The following is a 20,879-nucleotide window of genomic DNA, read 5'->3' as shown; positions in this document are numbered from 1 at the left end:
TTGACATGTAGAGTCTGGTTCAAATGAATTTGAAGTTTGCTCCTGGAAACCTCTCTCCAGCAAAACATAAAGATTTGCCACTCTCTAAGTTCATAAATGAACTTAATTGTTTAAAGACCATCTTTATACCTTTGAAGATCTGCAAGTATTTACTAATATGATAATGAGTAGTATTTTGGCAATATTCTCTCTGAGATTTGTTTTCTTTGAAGTGTTAGCTAGAGTTATGCTTGCTTTCCTTTAATAGTGAAGAGAAATAGCAACAGGAATTGTTCTCTTGTAATACATGACGGGACTTCTCTTTCCACTTTGCCTCAGTGATGGGAATTCTGAAGTTTGCTTTTATAGATCATGGGTGCTAGAAGTTAATGATCTTAAGTGAACGCAGGCAAACTTTTGGGTGCTTCAGCAACATCTCACCTGATAAACTTTGAAGAAATTATTTCATCCCTCTTTAGGTGCTTGGTGTCACCACACACAAGCAGGCACAGAACAGCCAGAGCTCCCAAGGCAAGGGAATGGCCAGGCTGCTGCTACAACTCCAAAACTGACAGTGCAGGAGGAATTTTGCCATTAAAAATAATTTACTTTCCTTCTTTTCCCCCTTACTCAGCTGTAAATCATGCTTTTCCCTGTTCCCAGAACAAGCAAGCACCTTATTGCCATATCTTGCTTTTCCACACTACGCCCCGTGTGTTGTCTCGCTGTTCTCCTCCTTTACTCTTTGCCACCTGTTGCCTTTCCTCACACGTAAGCAGTGGCTATGGAGTGCTGCTTTGTCATCAGGATGCTTCACAGAAGTGCTTCCCAGGTGGCAATATCAATAACAGTAATTTTAAGGCTGAATATTTAGTATTTAACAATGTCTCTTTTCCCAAGTGTCACTTACTGCAGTCGTAATTTGACTGTGCTACTGACTAATAATACTTGGGTTAGAAAAATATGCAATATGTAGAAGAACCAACAATAGACTTGCCATGAAGTAGCTTTTAAAGACGTTGAAAGCTTTTAAAGACTTTCCACTATCCCTCTTCAGAAAAATCTCATTTTCTCATCTATTGTCCCTAGTTTAGGATAGAAAGCCAAAAGAATTGAACTTACTTTGTTCAAGTTCACCTATCAAATTCTTAATCTGCCTCAGTAATTTCCCTCAATATGATTATTTCTTGAAACAATAACTGAAATATGATAGCAAATAAAAAAGAGGAAATAGCACTGCATGTGTTTATTAAGGTATGATCACATCAGATAACCTGATATCTTCATTAAATTAGGATTTTAAGTAACTGATTTCATAGGCAAGAAAAATATTAGATTTAGTCTGTGGGGACTTTTTTAATGAATTTGAAATGGTACTATGCAGAAAAATAGCTTTGTTTAAGAGCATGGAGATAATAAGCAGAAATGTGAGATCAGTAACAAATTTTCAAAAGTTTTGGTCTTGGAGCTGATGAAGTTTACAAATGAAGTTCCCTTAGGATCACTTCTGAGGCTTTTCTTTCACTATTTCATTAATATTTTTTACATAAGGACCATGATAGTGACAACTGTTCCTGATGTTAAGTGGTGTTGGCAAAATACAGGGGAGCAAAAATTTAATACAGGAAGAACTGGATAATCCCAAGGAATGGCAATATATGAGAAGAGTGGACTTTTTTATTGCAACATGAAGGTCATCTTTTTGGGGCCACTATAAAAAGAATTCCCAGTTTCAAGTAGAAGGGAACCATTTGGAAGTAATGAAAATATGTGTGCAATTTTAGGGACAATTGTGTGCTTCCCTTGTAGTAGAACTACAAAAAAGGGGAAATAGGACTCCAAGGGTTACAAAGTGAAAGGCTTGCTGTTGTGCCTGGAAAAATTTAACTCCATTGTTCAAAGACCTGTGAGATTTAACTTGAAGTAGCATTGAATAGTCTAAAATAGTTAGAATTGAAGCTGTGTAATTGACAAAGAGGACACGAGCAGCAGCAGTCTTTTTATTTTATTTTTGGAAAACAGTGGGGAAATTAAAAAAAAAAAAAAGAAAAGTGATTTACAAGAAGCAAAAGTGGTGGTTTTCTGTAATGCTTGTGAAAAGCACCAGATGAGAGGAGCAGGTTTCTATGGAATATCTGTGGTACACGCTGCTTTGGTGCTGCTCACCACAGAGGCTTCACTCCCCTCTGGGGTGCTCACTTACCATGCCCTGACCATTCCTGCTCTCAGGGAACAGGAATTCTCAGCTTCAGTTTGCTGAACCCAGGTCTTGCCACAGGGCTTTATGAACCTCTTTCTAAACTGTTACCTCATGCCTACAGACCTAAGCTATATTTTAATAAGTGGTTTAATTACAGAGATGTGATAATGCTATTTTTCCATGTAAAACAAGTAAATACAGACATATGTTTTAGTGCTCCTACAATGGTGTTCTTTGTTTCTGCCTTTATACAGGTGACTACACAGACTGTAGGAATGTGAAAATAATTTAATTTTCAAGGCAATTCTTCTCCTTCTGATCTCTACTGTAAAAATTGTGATCAGTGCTGCTTTTTGCAATTTTCTGCTGGGAGAAACAAACAGGTGACCCAGGAGATAGTTTTGTACTAGAGTCCAGTTCAACGCAACAAATTCATTTCTTTTTAGGCTACCAATCACTGTGATCTTGCAACTTTCATGTTTGAAATGAAAATATTGCTGTCCAGAGCCACAAATCTCTCATAAACACCTCCATGCCATCTAGTTTGTTTTAAGGAAAAAAAGTGCATATAGAGAGAATAAATACAGGAGTTTTCCCAGTTTAAATGAAGTTAACATAAGTTGCATTATGTACTTAAAGTCATTGTAATTTGTACTTTCTTAAATGATACTTTTTTCATTGTGGGAGGTATCTCATCACAAGCAGCCTTAGGTGTCTTACCCCTCACTGATGATGCTGAGCACAATGCAAACCATGAGAAGAAAATGAGCAGCTGGTGTTTGAGCATCTCTTGCAAACATCTTTGCGAAACAATTTCAGAGTTCATGCACAAAGGGGTCACTGGGTGTTCTGCTCTTTTGAATGTGCAATGGTGATATAAAGGGGGAAATTGAAGAAAAACGGTGTCTTCTCTCCCCCTGCCCCTGATCTCTTTCAAATGGTAAGAAAGGAATCATCAGTTTCTCTGGAACTAACCCTATTTCAGTATGAAATCAGACAGAAATTTTGGCTGTTTACCCTGGAGTGGGCAGGGAGGCCTTCTGGTTCTGCCAAGAATAAATCATAGGTGGTGATAATAAGATTAATATTAAAGCTTGCATGCTAAAGAGCAGCAGCATTTGGGTTTGCATCACCACCAAGAGACAACATGTCAAGCTGGCTTTTATGGAATATTCCTCCAAAAGGAACTCTATCAGGAAATAGTCCATGGGTGTGGGAGAGACCACACTGGATGAAGTGAAGTAAATAAAGCTATTTTGCTGAAGTATTCATGACTTGAATAAGCATGTGTTTGGAAGAGACAAACAGATGGGCAGAGGAACAATTGTTTTCAATGCAGGTTCGAATCTGCTTATGGTTTATGCTTCTTGGATTGGCTTTAAATGAGCAAAGACTCTATCTTAATCTTCATAATTACTATCCTTTGTCATCATTCTGGACTTCCTCCTCTGTATCTGACAAGGCTTAAGTATACCTTAAGAGGGAAAGGGACCTTTTCCCTATCTATATGGAAGGGGAAATCTGCCAAATTCTCCTAAGTATAGTTTAAAGAAAAGGAATTTTGATGGAGAGGCAATGGGTAAGAACATTAACATAAAAATAACATTCTTTGCAGCAGCCCCTGTAATAATGAAAAAAGAAAATGTACAGATAAAATGCTTTGATAGTGCAGGACCTGGGCTAATACAAGCTGACGTTATCATCATCATCAAGAGGACTTCATTCTGCTGTTGCTGTACAGAACAAAGAAGGTTAGGAATTATAAACATGCCCTATGTTTACAAATCAATTACTTAAATTAAATTCCTTTGTATCTCTTCAGTTTTGTTCTCACCTATTTTTATTAATCAACCTTTCTTCTATATATGTGTTAGCAGAAGCATGTGTATCTTTTTTTCCCCCAGTAAGGATTGATTTCAGTGGAGAAGTTATCCCCTGGACATATTCAGCATTCATAGGCTTAATATTTCCATAATTGATAACAGATTAATTGGACCTAAAGTGCTTTCTTCCCCATTCTCTTAAACACACACGTAATAGGACATTTTAAAATAATTTTAAATATTGCTTTCATAAGTTAAGGTCTGAGTTATCCTAACTCTGGGCTCAGAAAAAGCCTCTTCTGGGAACCTCTGGATAAACCAAGAGTGACATTTCCTTGTCCCTCTCCTTTTCTTTCTCCTCCTTCTTCTACTTTTTCTGGGTTCCAGAGAACAGCCAAGGAGGAAGGGGAAGACCAGGAGGAGAGGCTTTGAGGAAACATTGGCTTGTATCAGAATATACCAGGACTGTTCCTTAATTTAATTGATGAACAGGGAGCTGAATTCATTAGGACATTTAGCCTCTACCATATGTGGAATAAAAATCCTTCTCCCCACTCTTTATATGTCTGAGTTCTTAAAATTATAATCTCCTACTTCATATACACATTCAGTGTGTACTTTATAAGGATCGACTCTTTCTTTCTTTTTTTCTTATTTTTCACCCTTTTTTGGGTTTATATCTTCTCTGCTCGAACATGCTCTTGAAGCTTCTGCTATCACTATGAAATTGCTTTCTATTAACTGAAACAATATATATATGGAGTGAGTATAATCTGAGCACAATACATTGTTCTAAGCAGCAGCAGCGAAAAAGCAAAGTATTGTTTACTGAAGCACAATAAAAGTGGTTAGTGCCTGTGGTATCCATTCAGCTTGTATTTACTCAAATACTGTTAAGAGCATTTTAGCCAAAAACAAATTTGAAAGGCCAAACAGGAGAGTGAGTAAAATACATGAGGGAGGGAGGGAAGGGGAAAGGCTGACAAAAGCTAGGGAAGTGAAATGGATAGACTTGTGAAAAGGGGAGGGAGGAAAAAGAAGATGGCTGGCAAGGATAAGGAAGGTGAATGGGAAGAAAGAAGAATGTTTTTTATATATTTTTTTGAAATAATGTTTGATGCCATGTTTATTTCTGATAGCACTCTCTGTACATGCACATAGACAGGCTTATACCACCCAGAACTGAAAATTATGTCATGAACGCCTAAAAATATCAGTTAATATAACTTTTGCTGTAAATTTACAGAATGCTAAATTCTTCCATTGAGAAAATGAGGTGACAGAGAGGGCAGTGGAACAGTAGGAAAATGCTAGGGCTGGGTGAGTGAAGCCATGGAGAACAACTGTACATTATGAGAATGATTTGGCATCTTGAATTAAAAAAATCTCTCCAAAGATACAGACCCCATATTAATTCCTTCCAATTAATCCTCACAGGCTGCTGTTTTCTTTTTGATTCTGACAGCTGGACCCAGTAGTGGGATCCTCTGAAGTCCCTTAGAATTCTGGAATGAGAGAATCCATGTTCTCTGCTTTTGCAGTTATGGAAGTTTGAACTTTATGTAAAGATTTAAAGAGCCTTTTGTACATGCTATTACATTCTGTGGGGATTTTAGTCTGGTTCTTCCTTACCAAAAAATTCAATTAAGACAAACCCAGGGCAATTATGTTGGTAAAATCTATTTTTATCCTTGAAATTACACTGAAAATTCTCTTTCCTGCATAATCGGTAGTACCAGTTATCAACTATTTAAGGAACTAGGTACTTAAATCATAACAGCTAACTAATTTTGTAACTTTTGTCCTAGTTATGCCCTTTTTGAAGCTATTAGGTAGTGTTTATACCAGCCCAGAAGTCCTGGAAATTCATTTTGTGGAAGAGCTCCCATAGATGCATTGCATTTTTTGAACATGTTTCAAATCTGCCAGCATTCTAGGAGTTAAATCATATTCTGGTCATCAATAAAACTTCCACTTATTATTGTATACAATGTATAAATAATAATAAATAATGTCTGTAGCCATTTGTAAGCCTTTGAAAAGACAAACCTGTCCATGTGGGCTGGGGACTTTGTGCAGAATTGTCTCATAACTCATTGTGCCACCTATTTTTATCTCACCTCCATAAGCAACGTTCAGCCAAGATCTAACTAAGTGGGTTTTTTTAGGTGGTGTATTTTGTTATTTGTATGGGGGGTTTTTAACTGTCCTGCACAGTGGTGAACCCATGGTGATGGGTCATGGGAATCTTGTTTGTGCAGGGCTGGGAGAAATCACCAGTCTATTTGTGAAACACTTGTGAAGTTCTTGATCAGCTGCTAAGACTATACAGAGAAAAAAAACTTGGTTTGGTCCTCCTGGAAAACTTGACTTATTTTTATTTTAGCTAGTTTTTGTGGCCATATAAACCATCAGGCAAAATAATGAAAGAAAAGGAAAGAGTATCTGAAATTTACCCCTCGAAAAGCAATTTAGTTGAAATAATTGTTAATTCAAAGTGCGAATTGAGGTTCAAAGAATAAAGCAATTGGCCTTCATGCATACTTGTAAAATTTGGGGGTTTGGGGATGCAATTTTCTTTCTTAATGGATTGACATTCAGTAAAATGCCAGTTTAATGAAGGGAGAATTGTAAATAATTATATTAGAACTTCTCAAAGGTTCCTTTAGGTTGAGTCTGTGGGTCAAAACTAATTGTGATGACAAGGAACAGGTTAGATTTCTTTTTTTGCCTTGCCAGTTTTGCTTCTTGGGCTTACCTAAATATTTCCAGGCTGACTCTTACCCTGTTCTCAACAGAACAAAAATTGCTTGTAAATCCAAAATGTGAAGTACACCAGATTTTAACTCTCTTTCTGTATCTATGCTTAATAGTCAAGGAAAATAAAGGTATTGTTTCCTGAACAGGATTTCATTTATTTGTTAAAATTGATATTTGAAGCTGATCTGATTTTGTAGAATTTGGGAATCAGTTAGTGACCAGAGTGAAGTTAAATGGAGCAATAAATTTAAAGTTATAATATTGGCATTAAGCATGCAGACTGAGGTTCTTCAGAGCAACTTATGCAACACAAATATACAGCCTCTATAAAATGGAATGGGAGCTGCATACTTGCAACTCTAGCAGAGTTGTAAAGGTTTATGGCACTATTTTAAATCAATTTTGCAATCCTTTTGTTTATTTTTGATACAGTTGATCACAGGATTTTTTTTTTTTTTATTTTTTTTTTTTGCAAGTTGTGATTGGCTTCAACCCTTCCAGAGCCTTCTAAATTCTGGATCAAATTTAAGATGCAAAAATACGTAATTTTTAAAATGCTGTGTCTTTAAGAGCAATAAAGGACAAAGGGTGGTAATGAAAACAAGGTTGTGACCTGGATTAACTATGTTTTTGATAGATTATTTGGGCCTCTCTGGAATGGAGACTGGAATAGAGAAATGAATTGGTTTTTTTTTCAAAAGGCTCTATTTCCTGCAACTTCATTCTGGCCTGTTTTCTTCCTGTCATCATCTTCTTGGTCTCAAGAAAGACTACCTGACTTGTTTATGTAAACCTGATGACAGAATTTGAACAAACAGGAAAGTAAGGAAATCACTTTGTTCTCAATTCTAGGAGAAAGGCAAATGTATTCCATATTTCAAGCAACATTTGGCTTTAATAATAATACTACAAAGGGAAGACATGCTGCCTAGACAGAAAGCAGCATTCACAGAGAAAGAATAAGAAAAGTGGAGAAGGTATATTCAATCCTTTGAGATTTACTTTTGCAAAAGTTAGCTTAAATGGAAAACAGAAACTACATATTGCTATATAAGTTTTTAATAGTTGTAGCTTAGCCAAATCCCTAAGGTTAAAATGTTTAAAGAAAATAAACAACAAAAGAAATAAAATTAAAACAGAATACTCTCAAGTGCTCTGTAAAACAATCTTGAAGACTATCCAGAAAGCACATCTGTTGTTGGATGGTGGAAAAGTACATGATAAACAGCCAAAGAGCAGTGCCACTGGCATGGAAGGATATATTTTCAAATAGTCAAGATAAAGTTGTGGAACATAGTAATACCTTCCTCTCATGTCTGTAGAATTTAGTGCTTCACAGGATAAAACCAAGGAAAAATAAAATCTGTTTCAAGGTGGAGAAAACCAATGCACAGACACAGCTTACCTAAGATTGTGTGTTAGAGCCCTAACACAGCTGGAAATTGAACCAGGGTCATACTGGTGCTCATTTGATAAGTCACATCTCATTTGATAAATCATATCTCTCCATGGCATAGTGGGGCAAAGCTCTGTCAATCTTTTGGTAAGTGCATTTACTTTTCTTGAGGATAAGAGAGCTCCTGAAGAGAGAACACAGAAGTGTTTTTCTTTCTGCCATCGTGTGCAAATTTATTAGGGTTATAGTTGTGCTCAGCTGGTATTATCAGTTTAGTACTTTCTAGGTATTTACAAGGAGTCCAATACCTGTTTCAGTTGTTCTTGCATAGTGGCAGCAAGATCAGCCCAATGTGTGTGTTTAGGGTGTTTAAACCTGGGAATTCAGCTGGTGGAAGGAGATCATGGGAAGCAAAGAGGTGGAATGGCTAAGCAGTGTGGGTCCCTGACCAGCCCATCATCTGAGGTGGGCAGACACAGGGAGGTGGTGTTAGCAACATTGGTATGGGCTGTATCCCTCAGCCTGATTCCAAGCTGCCCAAGTGGCCAAACCCCTACAGAGGCTCAAATAAAATAAGCCCACATCAGCTTTTCTACTCCTTAGGACTTGCCTTTTTAAACCCCTCATGCAAACCCTTGAGTATTTTGTGTCTTCTGTCAGAACTAGGGGTGTGGGACATGGATGAAGGATCAATCACCCTCTTCAAATTTATGATTATTTATGTAGGTCAGGCGAGGTGCTAGCATAAATACCTGAAAAGCGGGCACTTGAATAAAGAGTATACAAAGATCCAATTAAAACATTTTATTAATACTTATATGCATTTTTCTTTCAAAGGACAAGGGGGAGATATTTTTTTAGCTGGAAATATGGGCTCTTCATGTGAATAAGTTGCTGCAGTCCCAGAAAACCTGCACTGTGAACATCCCAGCACCTCAATCAGCCCAAGTAGGTTCATGATCAGGATATGCTGACATTGCTACCACTGAAGAAAATGCATTTTAAACAGGTTTATTCTGACTTAGTACTGCCATAGACCTGCATGTCAGATATAAGCCAGTCTGAGGCACCTTATTTTCATCGTTCTAAATTGGTGTTTGCTTTTGAACAGGGGGCAGGAGCGAGTTACATTTCAGTAGCATGTAACTTCTTAATATTCAGGCATAGTTAACTGGCAGGGTCAGAATATTGCATGTCAAGGTTCAATTCTCTGCTGTGTCTAAAATTTTTAGATAGCTTGCCAAAAATCACAGAGGAATAGAGCCATAAATCTCCTTTGGTCAACAATTTAGACTTGGAGTGGCAATTCCAGGAGTCTGCTAAGTGTTAAGGTTTCTTGTGAGATGCATGGATTCAGCTACCATTGTCTTCAGTTCCTACTTCAGCCAGGCTTTTGTAACTGTGTGTGGAGAGAAGATACAAGTAGCCTATTCCTGACTCATAATTTGGATTCAATTTATAGACTACCCAAGAGATAGAGAAGGAAGGATCCAGATTTAATTACTTTTTTCCCTGGATCCATTTTTTTATCCCCTGTGAGAGGGCAGCAGTGTCTACCAGCAGTAACTATTTAATCTCCCACTTTGAAGCTGTTCCTTTGCATGCACTCACTAAAGCAGGACTAGATGCTAGTCTGCTGGGAGAATGCCTTCAGCAGTGGTCAGGCAGAGACTCCTTTTTTCTTCTTCTTTCTTGATATTTCTGTGCTTTAGACAGAGCTGAACAGGAAAGATTAGGAACAACTGTTGAGGTATGTGCACTGAGAATCAGGAGCAAGGTGTGCACATTACAAAGGAAATTTGAACACATCAGCCCTGTTGATGGAGGCTTAACGCTGCAGGGACTTTATGTGTCAGTGGATAAGGAAATGTCTGAACCAGAATATAAAGTTTTGTGTACAAAAATATGCAGACCTCAAATTGAGACTCTTGTTGTTGTTTTTTCCCCTCCACAGGTGAAATTGTTGGATAAATATATCTCTGAAAATTTGATTATTTTACTTGAACAAGTCACAATTATATTGTAACTATCTTCTGCCTGTGATCTTACTTCTCCATTCTTTTAGTAATACTTTTAATGTTTTGCACACTGGGTAGCACATCTTTCTGATTCAATGGAGAGGGGTTGTGAGGCTGGGAATTTATGCAGTTTGTGCCTGCAGAGACCTATGTTTCCAAAATTCCTTGGAAAGCATTTACCTTCTGCCAGTAATGATGTGCCAATATTCAAGGGTAATGTATCCTCACATATTAACTGATTCAATGCAGCAAAAAAGTGCTACAGAAAAAGAAAAAAAAAAAAACAAACAAAAAACTGCCTGTTAGAATTGGAGGCAGGCAATGATCAGGTGATATTGCTATGAGTAATGAAAGCTGTGTAACTTGGTTCACTGACAACATGGTCATCCAGAATTTTTAGCATATTGGTAGGAATCAGTGCTTTAAGTAATTATCTGAATTTAAAATGAGAAGAATAATACCTCTGTATTCAGTAAAGTTACTCATTCAGGGCATTATGCTGGAGGAAATTGAGATAGCAAGGAAAATGGTCATAGTAAAATTCTACTGCTTCATTTGAGACTTGAGATCAATAAAACAGGTGAATGAGAATTAGTTAAGAGGAAATCCAAATACAAATACATATCTTGGAATGATTTTTTGTTGTTTTTAAGATGTTTGTGAATACCTTATTTCCTGTTATTCAGTTGGGGTTTTGTTTTATGATAGAAGACCAATTCCTTCTTCAAGGGGATTAGGAAAGGACAAAGACTCTGTCATCTTGTGAACAATCAAGGCTATGACCAGAAAACTGCATGTGTAGATTTACAGTTTCACTTAGAGATAGTAAATTTGTGGTATAAAAAGGTATTTATAAATTATTTGATAGAAGAAACGATTGCTTAGCAGCTGGAGACAAAAAAGGGAAGATATAAAAAAGTATTTAGCAGAAAGAGCAGGCAATAAAGTAAATGTGATGGTCTTGAGGTTATGACCCTGGTTTCTGAACATGAGTTGAATGAGTGATCGATCAAATACATGTAAACCTGAAAAAGGGAAAAGTTGGTGTGTCTTCAATTTTATTGTGGTCTTTAGGTACCATGATATGCTCCCTGTTTTGTTAGCATGAAGACCACTTAATTTTGTTAGGATATTGGTGTTATTGAGACATAAGTGCTGATGGATAATAGCAAAGCAAAAAGGAGCTATATTTGGAACAGCATTTAATGGTTTCTAGAGCTCTTGCACTTCCCCCCCCCCCATTGTCCTGTGTCTCTCTGGAGCCTTCAATAACTGAAAGGAAAAGCTGAAGAGCTGCTTAAGAGCTGCTTCAAAAAGAGCAGCAGTAGAAATCAACAAGCTTCAACTTCCACCAGGTAAATGAACTGTTCAAAGGTTAAAAAATAATTAGATTTTTTTTTCCTTTGATATTTCAAATACTGTCAGACACCCTGCCCTTTCCAATAAAAGCCCCAAAAAACAGCATTAGGTTATTGTACTCTGATACCACTTGTATTCATGTGTTCTGTAATTAGCTTACAATAAGTTTTATACATAAATATGGAAATTGCCATGATTTATTCTGACTGGCACTACTCCCTGCTTATACAGAGTTGCTGCAGCTATTCCAGAATAAGAATTTTGTGAAGGGTGAAAAAGAACTGTTTAGAGCTACTTTTGATCTCTGGACAACAACATTGGAAGAATAAAAAGGAAATTAAAAAGGCACGCAGTGTGGAATTCTTGGATTTATGCTTTACTAGCAGTGTAGACTTTTCACTCTATGTACAAGTACAAAATATGCCACAGTGTCAAAAGGAAGGTTAGGATTTGTACCAAATACCTAGGAAAAAGCAGAAACAGATTTGAACAAAATATTGGAGTTTGGTTAGTCTGTGATGTCATAGACCTGCTGAAGTTGAAGGGTCCTTGACAGCATCTAGCCCTTGAGGATAAACAAAACTGAATTTGAATTCAAGACATTAGAAAAATGAGTAAAACTGAGACAAATGAGAAGCTTGTATTTGTCCGAGACAGCATCACTTAGGAATCTTAAAAGGAAGTAATAATAATTAAAGGCATCTTTTGAAAGTATAAAACAAATCAATCTTAAAGTAGAAAATCAAGTTTGTGGAGCTGAAAAAAAAAAGGAAAAAGTGGATGGAACAGTAAGAAAATCATCTTAAAAGGAGAATAAAAATGGGAAAAGGGTCAATAGAAGCACAGTGCAGAGTTATGGGTTTGTTGCAGCAGAGTTAACATGACAGATACAGCCATGGTCATGCCACACCCGACAGTGCCTTCTTCCTGAGCAAGAAGTCTTTAATGCCCACTGTAAACTTGCCAACTGGCAATTATGGAAATTTCTATAAAAACAATTAATATTTTAAAAGAAAGTTGGGTTTTTTGGTTAATTTTTTTTGTTGAGGTTTTTTGTTATTGATTTTATTTTTAAAATTTTTATTCCTTTTATGTGTCTACAACTGAAATAAAATATATCATCAAAAAGTTATAATTAAACCTGTTTCTGGATAATAAAAGTGAGAGTGGGGGTAAATCTTTTAACTGCTTGAACCAGTTCCTTTTCAAGTAAAAATGTTTAAAAAAACCCTGATCCTTTTTGTCTAGAATTGACTCATTTTCATTGCTTTAAATACCTTCCTTTCTGCAATGATTTTCTTTAAATCCTGAGTTCTGTTTCAATCTTGGGTGAACATCAAGATAACATGATATGCTTGTTCTCTGCTCGTACTCATCATTCTTTTGCATATCTTAGCTCTGGTGCATGAGAGAGAGAGATCTTATTTACATAAAGTACATAGACATTTGATTTTGTAGTCAATGTTGTATGTCAATATTAAGACAAGACTCTTAAATTCGGTTCTCAGCTATTCAGGTTATAATTCTAATGCCCTAGGTGTAAGTTCTATGAATGTTATTAAAGCAATTTTCTTGACATTTATTTATGAACAAATTGTTGATATTTAAATAATCTGTAACTGGAGAAATGCAAATTAGTTAATCAGGAACATTGGTCAGTTTTTATTTCAATTATTAAATCATGTTAAAGGTTTAATTCTGACATGCATTTAGCTATAGCTGGAGGAGCACATCTGCAAGACAGAGCTACACTCTAGACCCAGTATTGTTTTTTTGACCAACATTAGCAATATTACAAGCCTATTATGCTAAAGAGTTGCATTTGTAATAATTGAAATATATGATGCATCTATGGAGCTCTAATTATAGAACAAGCAGAAATGAAAAGAATGCATTTTTATTGTCAATCAGATGTAGATTCTCCTGAGGAAATGAATCAATATCCTATTTCAAATTCCCTAATCACCTACAAGATATTTTTCACTCCTCAATCCTCAGGTTCCTGTCTTTGCTCTGGGGAGTGGTGAAGGAGAGAAGTCAGAGAAACAAAATAAGGGACAATGTCTTCTTGACAGAAGACAGCTCAGGGGGATTACCTGACTAGAATGTGCATATAACCTGCAGAGGTGAAAACTGCTTCAGGAGTAGTAAGTTCTTGGTGACAGCACTGGTGCCACGTAAAGCATTTCTAGAGAGGGACCTCTTTGATATTCGACCTTGATGCAAAAATACATGAAGGAATTTTATATGCCTTTTGTTGCTTATATCTTTATGTAACCTTGTAATTCTGTAACTCCGGTTGCGCTGCATTTGCTTTTTTGTCATGACATGAGATGCGAGTGATTTCAAATTAACTGGTCAATACTAGTGCATTAATGCATAAAAAAATAACCACGTACTTCCTGGATTCTAAAGCCTCCAGATCAAGACTCCGTGCTATGGGATAATCAGACCTGCAACTCTTCTTTAAGCTGCACTAGCTAAAAAACTGCCAATTCAAAATATTCTTGCCTTAGAGACAGGTTGCTGTGGCAAAAGCAAAACGAAATCCCCAAACCCCAACACAAAACCCAAGTAAGATAATCAGAGCTAACCAAATGTTAAAAAAAAAAAAAAATTTACATCAGGTTTACAGTCTGAATAAGAACTCAAAGCCATCATAGTGTAGTCTTTCATGCAAACCTTAAATTTTTTGGCTGGCTTTTGTCTGGGATTTTCTAGAAATTTTTCAAGAGGTGATCTTGTGTATCTCCCTGACAGAAGTACTACCTGATCAACAGATCTATTATACAGAATTACTGTGTCTGTAGGTTTTAATGCAGCAGACATGAGACAGACCAAAATGCACAGTCTAGACATTTTTGAGCTGCAGTGACAAATACAGAGGGTGGGATGGAAGCAGGTGGCTGCCACAGCAGAGTTTATTGCCTGTAAAGATTTTGTATGTGTCACCTCTGCTTTGCACAGCAGCTTCAGAGTTGCTGATTTTGGGGTACAGGACACCAAATGGGGACAGGGTGAAGGGGCCAGCTTGGTGTGTTGAGGTGCTCAGTGAATCCCACTGTACCTGCCAAGGCTAATCCCATGTCCTGGACCACATGTCCTGCACAGATCTGGCCTTCACAAGGTGTCTTCAGGAGATCCCACAGCCTGTCTCACCATCCCAACCCCTGCAGTGAAACTGCAGCAGTCCAGCCCTGAAAGCAATGTAGAAAAGTGCAGCAGCTTTTAGACAACTAAATGACCACTCATTTAAATACCCTCTGCTGTCCTGGAGACTGATTCTTTTTTCAGACCAGCTCCACTCAAGACAATAGCATGCAGTACATGATTGTAAAATCAGTATAAATGGGATCAAAACCAGATCCATTAACTCTAATTAGGGAATGTGGTGTGATCTTATTTCACTGCACTGTATACAGCCTCTGTGGCTGTTATTTCAAGTGACAGACGTTTGTTTCCCAGCACTTAACTTGCACATAGAATTAATGGTAATGCATCCAAGAACTGATATTGCTAATATGCAGCATTAGCATAGCTCTCTCTGTCCCTAGCTTCTGCTGAGAAAAGGATTCCAAAAAGAGAGAAAAATAGCTCAGACCCTGTGGAATAATGACATTTCTGTCTTCTATAGTGAAGCATTTCAGCCCGAGGGGTGTTGAAAATATAGACTATTATTTACTTTTCATGGTAGTGGAAACCATTTTCAATGGATTTCACATTTCTATCAGGGCATATCATTTGCTCCTCCTAGAAGCAGGAAAATTCTGCAGACAGATTTTTGCCTGTCTTTAAACCCCTGACCAGCTGACTAACTCCCAAGGTTTAATAGCTGGTAGGCATCTGTAGGCAAAAGTAAAAGAAACGAGTTCATCAAGGAGCTACATCATGCTTCCAACATGTGGCAACATGAGTGCCTCTTCACCATCTGTTATTTGTGTGAGGATTTTATTATGTAAATGACAGTACACACTGCGCCCTAAACAAAGGAAGATCATTCCCCTTACAGTATGTTGCGACTGCCAGGCTTCTGTATCAGCCCTGAAACAAATAATGAAAGCAGCAGAGCCAGGGCAGGCAGAATAGCTTGGGTTCTTCTACTTCTCCTCTCGAAAGGGAGCAAATATCTTGATGAATAATTTGGTTTTTGCATGTATTGTGACTCATGAAGACGTGTAGTCAATGAAACAGCGAGGAGTATACAGGTGAAACTAAATTAAGGTGAGATTTACAGGCTTAAAAGAGATTGAAGAGACAATCCTGCAAAACTGTGGAGACTTCTAAACTCTCTGGTGTCGCTGAGGGCCAAAAACAGGATACTCGGCTCCTAAATCATCTGCAACAGACAAAAGGTGTTGTGGGATAGGGTTGGAAGTAAAATTCTGCCCTACATCCTGATTTAAAATTTTCCATTAAATTACCAATTTAAATTGAAATGTAATTATCTTAACTGGCATATTTTTGGCAGCTGTAATGAGAAAAAAAAAAAAAAAAAAAAGAAAAGAAGAAAAATCCCTATGCTACACCGGATCAAGTAAAACCCATAGGAGTTCTAACACTGGCCCTTAATCAAAGTCTGCAAAGACACAAAAGCTTTGAGCTAATCTATGCCAAGCCATGTTGGACAGTATGGCACTGCCAAGAGCATCCTTCTGGTGGCATTTAAAGCACCTGGTGCCCTAGGAAAAGAAATCATATCCCAAGCTGTAAATTCTCCATTTTCCTTATACCCATCTACCAGCCAACAGGGGTTGCTGTGACAGCAGCACAATACTGCGTGGGAAAGAAAACACACCACTATTTTTATTGCATTAAATTTTTAAATGTGTGGTGCACAAGTAGTTATCTCTGCACACGCTCTTCCTTATTGGGTATTTAATGTGGTTTAATATAATTAAAAACCTGCTATATTTATTGGTTTAACTCAAATCTTAATTTGATAATTGGAAAAGATACGCATATAGGATTAATTTTTATTCTAGATTAATTTAGAAGTAACTGAAAGCAGAGTCAGAATTGACCAGATTGATGATTTGAGGGTGCATGGTTACTTCTATTGCATTGTTTTTGTGTGATTTCTTACGCTTGTATTTGTCAGCTTTTCCTGACTTAATTATGATTAAGTGTTGAACTTTACAGATGGCCAAGTGCTGGTACTGCTGTATTGATCAATTGCTTTTATTAATGTGTTAAATTTTGTGGTTGCAGCAGGATCATATTTTGTGATAGAACAGCTAATATCTGGAGAATTCTGACATGAAAGTCCCAAGCAGCCCAGCTTTAGCAGGTATTCTTTTTTTTTTCAAGTTATCTTTTTTTAAATTATTATTATTATTTATTTATTCATTAACATCTAACTTCATTAAAGATACCTGGAATGTTTTCATGCTAAAGGACAAACCTGTGTTACTTTTTAACAGGTAGCAAAGAAAGAATAGAATGTGTACAGAAAGAACACACCTACAACTGATGCCTGGAAGCATAAGTACAACTGGCTTTTTTTTTTTCCAGAGGTCCTCAAAATCAAAATCTATACTTTTTGTAAGAACCTATTGTCACCAGGGTTTTTCAGAATTATAAATCAATGGCAACTGTAATCTAATTCCTCAAGTCTAACTATTTGGTTCAAGCTTCCAAATGTGAAATAAGCTTGCTTTCGTCATTTCAGATATCAGAAGTAGCTCAAAATAAATTAGGATATTGATGAATATTTCTGTGGCCTAATCTTTTCCTCTCATAATTCATGTCTAAAATTCAGACATCATTTGAAGATAAATTTTTGCATAGATGGTATTCAAAACAGCCTAAAAGATCTTTGTCTTGTGGAATGATTCTCAAAATTAGGAAGAAATGTGAAATATATATAGATTTTTTCATCACACTTTTTAAAGCACTACTTACTTCCTAAACATTTCTGAGCCTGTTCTCCTCTTATTCTATGAACAGTGATATTTTCATGAGTATCATGGATAAAGTTATTAATTTTATGTCCAATTTACTTCCATTTGAAGTTATGCTTTCCAGAGTGTCCTGTGCTGATAGACTCTTTCCTTATGCCACAAAACTAAACTAAATTCTAACTGTAGAACTTCTGTCTTTTATCCAACAAATGTTGCTTTATACATAACATATATTCATATATGAAATTGGCAATTATTTTTTATTCTGAAACTTAGAAGTGATGTTTCAAACAGGAACACCAATGTCATTTTTCTTGAGATGCAACACGTTGCATGTAACCATAATTATTCATTCCTATATAAATGTTTTTTCTCTACTGGTTTGTATATATGTAAACTAATGGGGAGCAGTTACATAATAAACACTCTGTAGGGCTGAAGTCTTCAAACCTTAGAAGCCTGGAAATTACATTATTCATATCCTAGATAATATTTTACCAAGTAATTTGTTTTGTTTCTCAGAGCTCTTTGGCATGGGGAAAGCAGCCCAACGTGCTCACAACTCACTGATTTGAGCAGGAGCTGGAAAACTAGGGAGAAAAATCATCCCACTCTGGCCATGGTCACAGCAAGAGGACTTCAGCCCAAGGCAGCTGTGCTCTGCAGCTGGCCCCGAAGGGCAGCACAAAGAGGGCACAGCCACCACGCCCTGGGAGACAAGGGCTACCACAGTCCCTGGGATGGCACGAGTGGGATGCCAGCAGACATCTCTGCAGGGTGCTAAGCTCAACCCCAGCTGTCAGAAATGCCTTCCAAGCCCTTTGGTCAAACAACAGGGGGTCTTAGAAGGTGTTAAAAGCACTGGCCAGCCTTCTGACCTAGGGTTGTAGAACAGCATCACAGAGGAAAATATTCTGGTCCTGGTTGTTGGACGTCAGAGAAAATGGAAAATGAAGTTGTGGCTCAGATTTAGTAGTTGGTTATGCTATTTGCACATGCAAAACTCCAGAGAAAAAGCCCTGAGCAAAATGAAAAAAGAGAAGTGTAAAGGCAAGGCCTTTCCATTCAAAGTTTTCCTCCAGAATGCCAAACAAAGGTAACAACATAACAACGTAACAATTATACAACTTGAATAACTTTTCTATCTTTATTTCCTGTAAATTCAAGCTCACCTCGACTCACCTAAATTCTGATACATCTCCTCTTGATTTATATGAGATTTTTAATCTCATTTATATGCAGTTTTGCAAAACAAATTTAATTCCTGATTGCTGCTTGATGGTGCTATCTGTTGGTGTTTCTTCTCTTACTTTCTAAGTACCTGTTTGTTTTTGTGTTGCTGCCAAGACTCCTTTTTTCCCATGCCACCAATCATTTCAATCCTTGTTTTAACACTGTATAATTTATTATTTCTTTCACAGTGCTTTCTTTTCTTTCTTTCAATTTTATTAGTGTACAATCTCCAAGACATCTAGCAGCTCTTGGGATAGATTAAATAGATAGAACATGGTGGACTGGATGTCTGAGACTTAATACTTTTTGTAGCTGCCAATAGCTTTGAGCATGTCAGTTTGTCATTAAATATTTTTGTTTTTCTCTTTTCATTTCTAGTAATGCATATAAAGATTTCCCCCTTTGCAGCAAAACTCCAGAATGCTCACAAGAGCTATGTAGATAGAAAATGGTGCTGATAGCAGCAAAAGAAGAAAGCTTTCATCATCCAAACAACATAGACCTAAAGATGCTGGAAACTAAAGGCCAATTACTCCCTGAGGTGCATGGGGGGGCCACTTCCACTGTAATCAGTCTTGTGGTTGTGAAGGCAGAAGAGGACCTTGACTGTCTGTATCTGGACTTTGTCAGGCCATTTGTTTGTGACCAGAGTTGTGCCATTACTGTGGTTTTTCAATACAAGGATGTTCACTGAGGCATCACATTGATATTTTTGAAGTATGTTCCACATTTTCAAAGGAACAAATTTATCAGCATAGAATTGAAATGTCTAGCTCCTTCAGTATGCAATTGACATGCAAGGGCATTCATTTTTCACCTACTGGATGTAAGGGAATGAGACCCCCACTGGATTTCTGCATCCAGCCCTGGAGTCCCCAGCACAGGAAGGACAGAGACCTGTTGGACTGAGGCCACTAAGATGATCAGAGGGATGGAGCTCCCCTATAAAGAATAGCTGAGATATTTCAGATTACTCAGCTTGGAAAAGAGAAGTCTTCTAAGTGACCTAATTGCAGCCTTCCAGTACCTGAAAGACAGGAAGAGACTATTTACCAGGGCCTGGGGTGACAGGACAAGGGGGAATGGCCTCAAAGTGACAGAGAGTAGGTTTGGATTAGATATTAGGAGGCATGATGAGGCCCTGGTACAGGTTATCCAGAGAAGCTGTGGATGCTCCATCCATGGATGTCATCCTGGACAGACTGGATGGGGCTCTGAGCAACCTGGAGTAGTGGAAGGTGACCCTGTCCTCAGCTGGGGGTTTGGAATTTAGATGATCTTTGAGCCCCATCTAACTCAAATCATTCTGTGATTCTGCAATTTTCAACAAGTAAAGGCATGTTAAAGAACAGATGATTTGGCCAAACCATGTTCCTTTTTCCAAAGTAATTATGTGGGAAATCTTGTCAGGCTTTAATCTCTGAGTCCTGTACTAAGCCAACCCCTTGCAGGTATTTTAAGTCTTTTGGTCTTTCTGCAAAATAAGGCCTTTATCAATGACCATTGGACCTTCCATTAAGTATGTTCACAAAATCTGAAAAGGGATCCTGTTCTGGCTGACACATGACTTTTTAGCCTGAGAGCTGAAATGGCTCCTGCAGGACCATCCAGCAACCAAGCTGATTCCTTGGGCACTGAAGATCTGGCATCAGTTGCTAAATATGCTAAAGAAAGCAAGGCTGAAGGTCTATAGTTATGCTGCAACATCAATTCCTCCTCTGGGATCTATGGAAAATGGATGAGTGAGCCCAGTCTGCCTCTTTGCTTTTGGGCCAGTTGGACTAATTGGTGTCTTTTTCTCCAGCATTTCTCAGAAGAAAAAAAAAAAAAAAAAAAGAAGCAAGGCCAAGGATGGAGCTGAAAGGAGGAAAAATCTCTTCATGGAGTGTTTTATGTCTAGGATCAAGACTTTCTGAAGGATTTCATTCCTAAATACAAATGAAACATACAATCAACTATAACAGCTATCGGAAGATGAAGGAAAAAATGGAGAGGAGAGGGAAAGGGAAACACTTCCAGGGAAGGTGATGCTGTTTGGAAAAAATGTCTCTTACAGTTTGGCATCTAGCTGTTAATATACTCTTGCCAACCTGTGAGTTCATTTGAGGTTTATAGCAAGTTACAGGAAGAATAAAAAGTTAATCATGTGCAGAGCCTTGGTGTTGTATTCTTGCCATCAATTTCAATAGCAGTAATAACATACAGACTGTG

General features: G+C 37.4%; 1 protein-coding gene across 9 annotated transcripts in view; it reads left to right on the top strand.

Annotated features, from left to right (window-relative positions):
• The window catches only part of LOC144248939 (uncharacterized), a 409,608-nt gene extending 389,101 nt beyond the window's left edge, over positions 1 to 20,507 (top strand). For 8 of the 9 annotated variants that reach the window (XR_014957939.1, XR_014957937.1, XR_014957933.1 and 5 more), the window contains 2 exons: positions 16,744 to 16,822; positions 16,956 to 20,507. The gene's annotated coding sequence lies outside the window, so the exon portion shown is untranslated. Of the gene's footprint in view, positions 1 to 3,851; positions 3,931 to 16,743; positions 16,823 to 16,955 lie in introns of all 9 variants that reach the window. The other variant, XR_014957940.1, reaches the window with a different exon arrangement.
• Positions 20,508 to 20,879: the final 372 nt, after the last annotated feature.

This window comes from Lonchura striata, chromosome 1 (assembly GCF_050655825.1).
Source record: "Lonchura striata isolate lonStrDom1 chromosome 1, ASM5065582v1, whole genome shotgun sequence".
In the NCBI taxonomy this organism is placed as follows: domain Eukaryota; kingdom Metazoa; phylum Chordata; class Aves; order Passeriformes; family Estrildidae; genus Lonchura; species Lonchura striata.
Note: the sequence above shows the minus strand (reverse complement) of the source record. Positions and strands in the feature narration are given on the sequence as shown.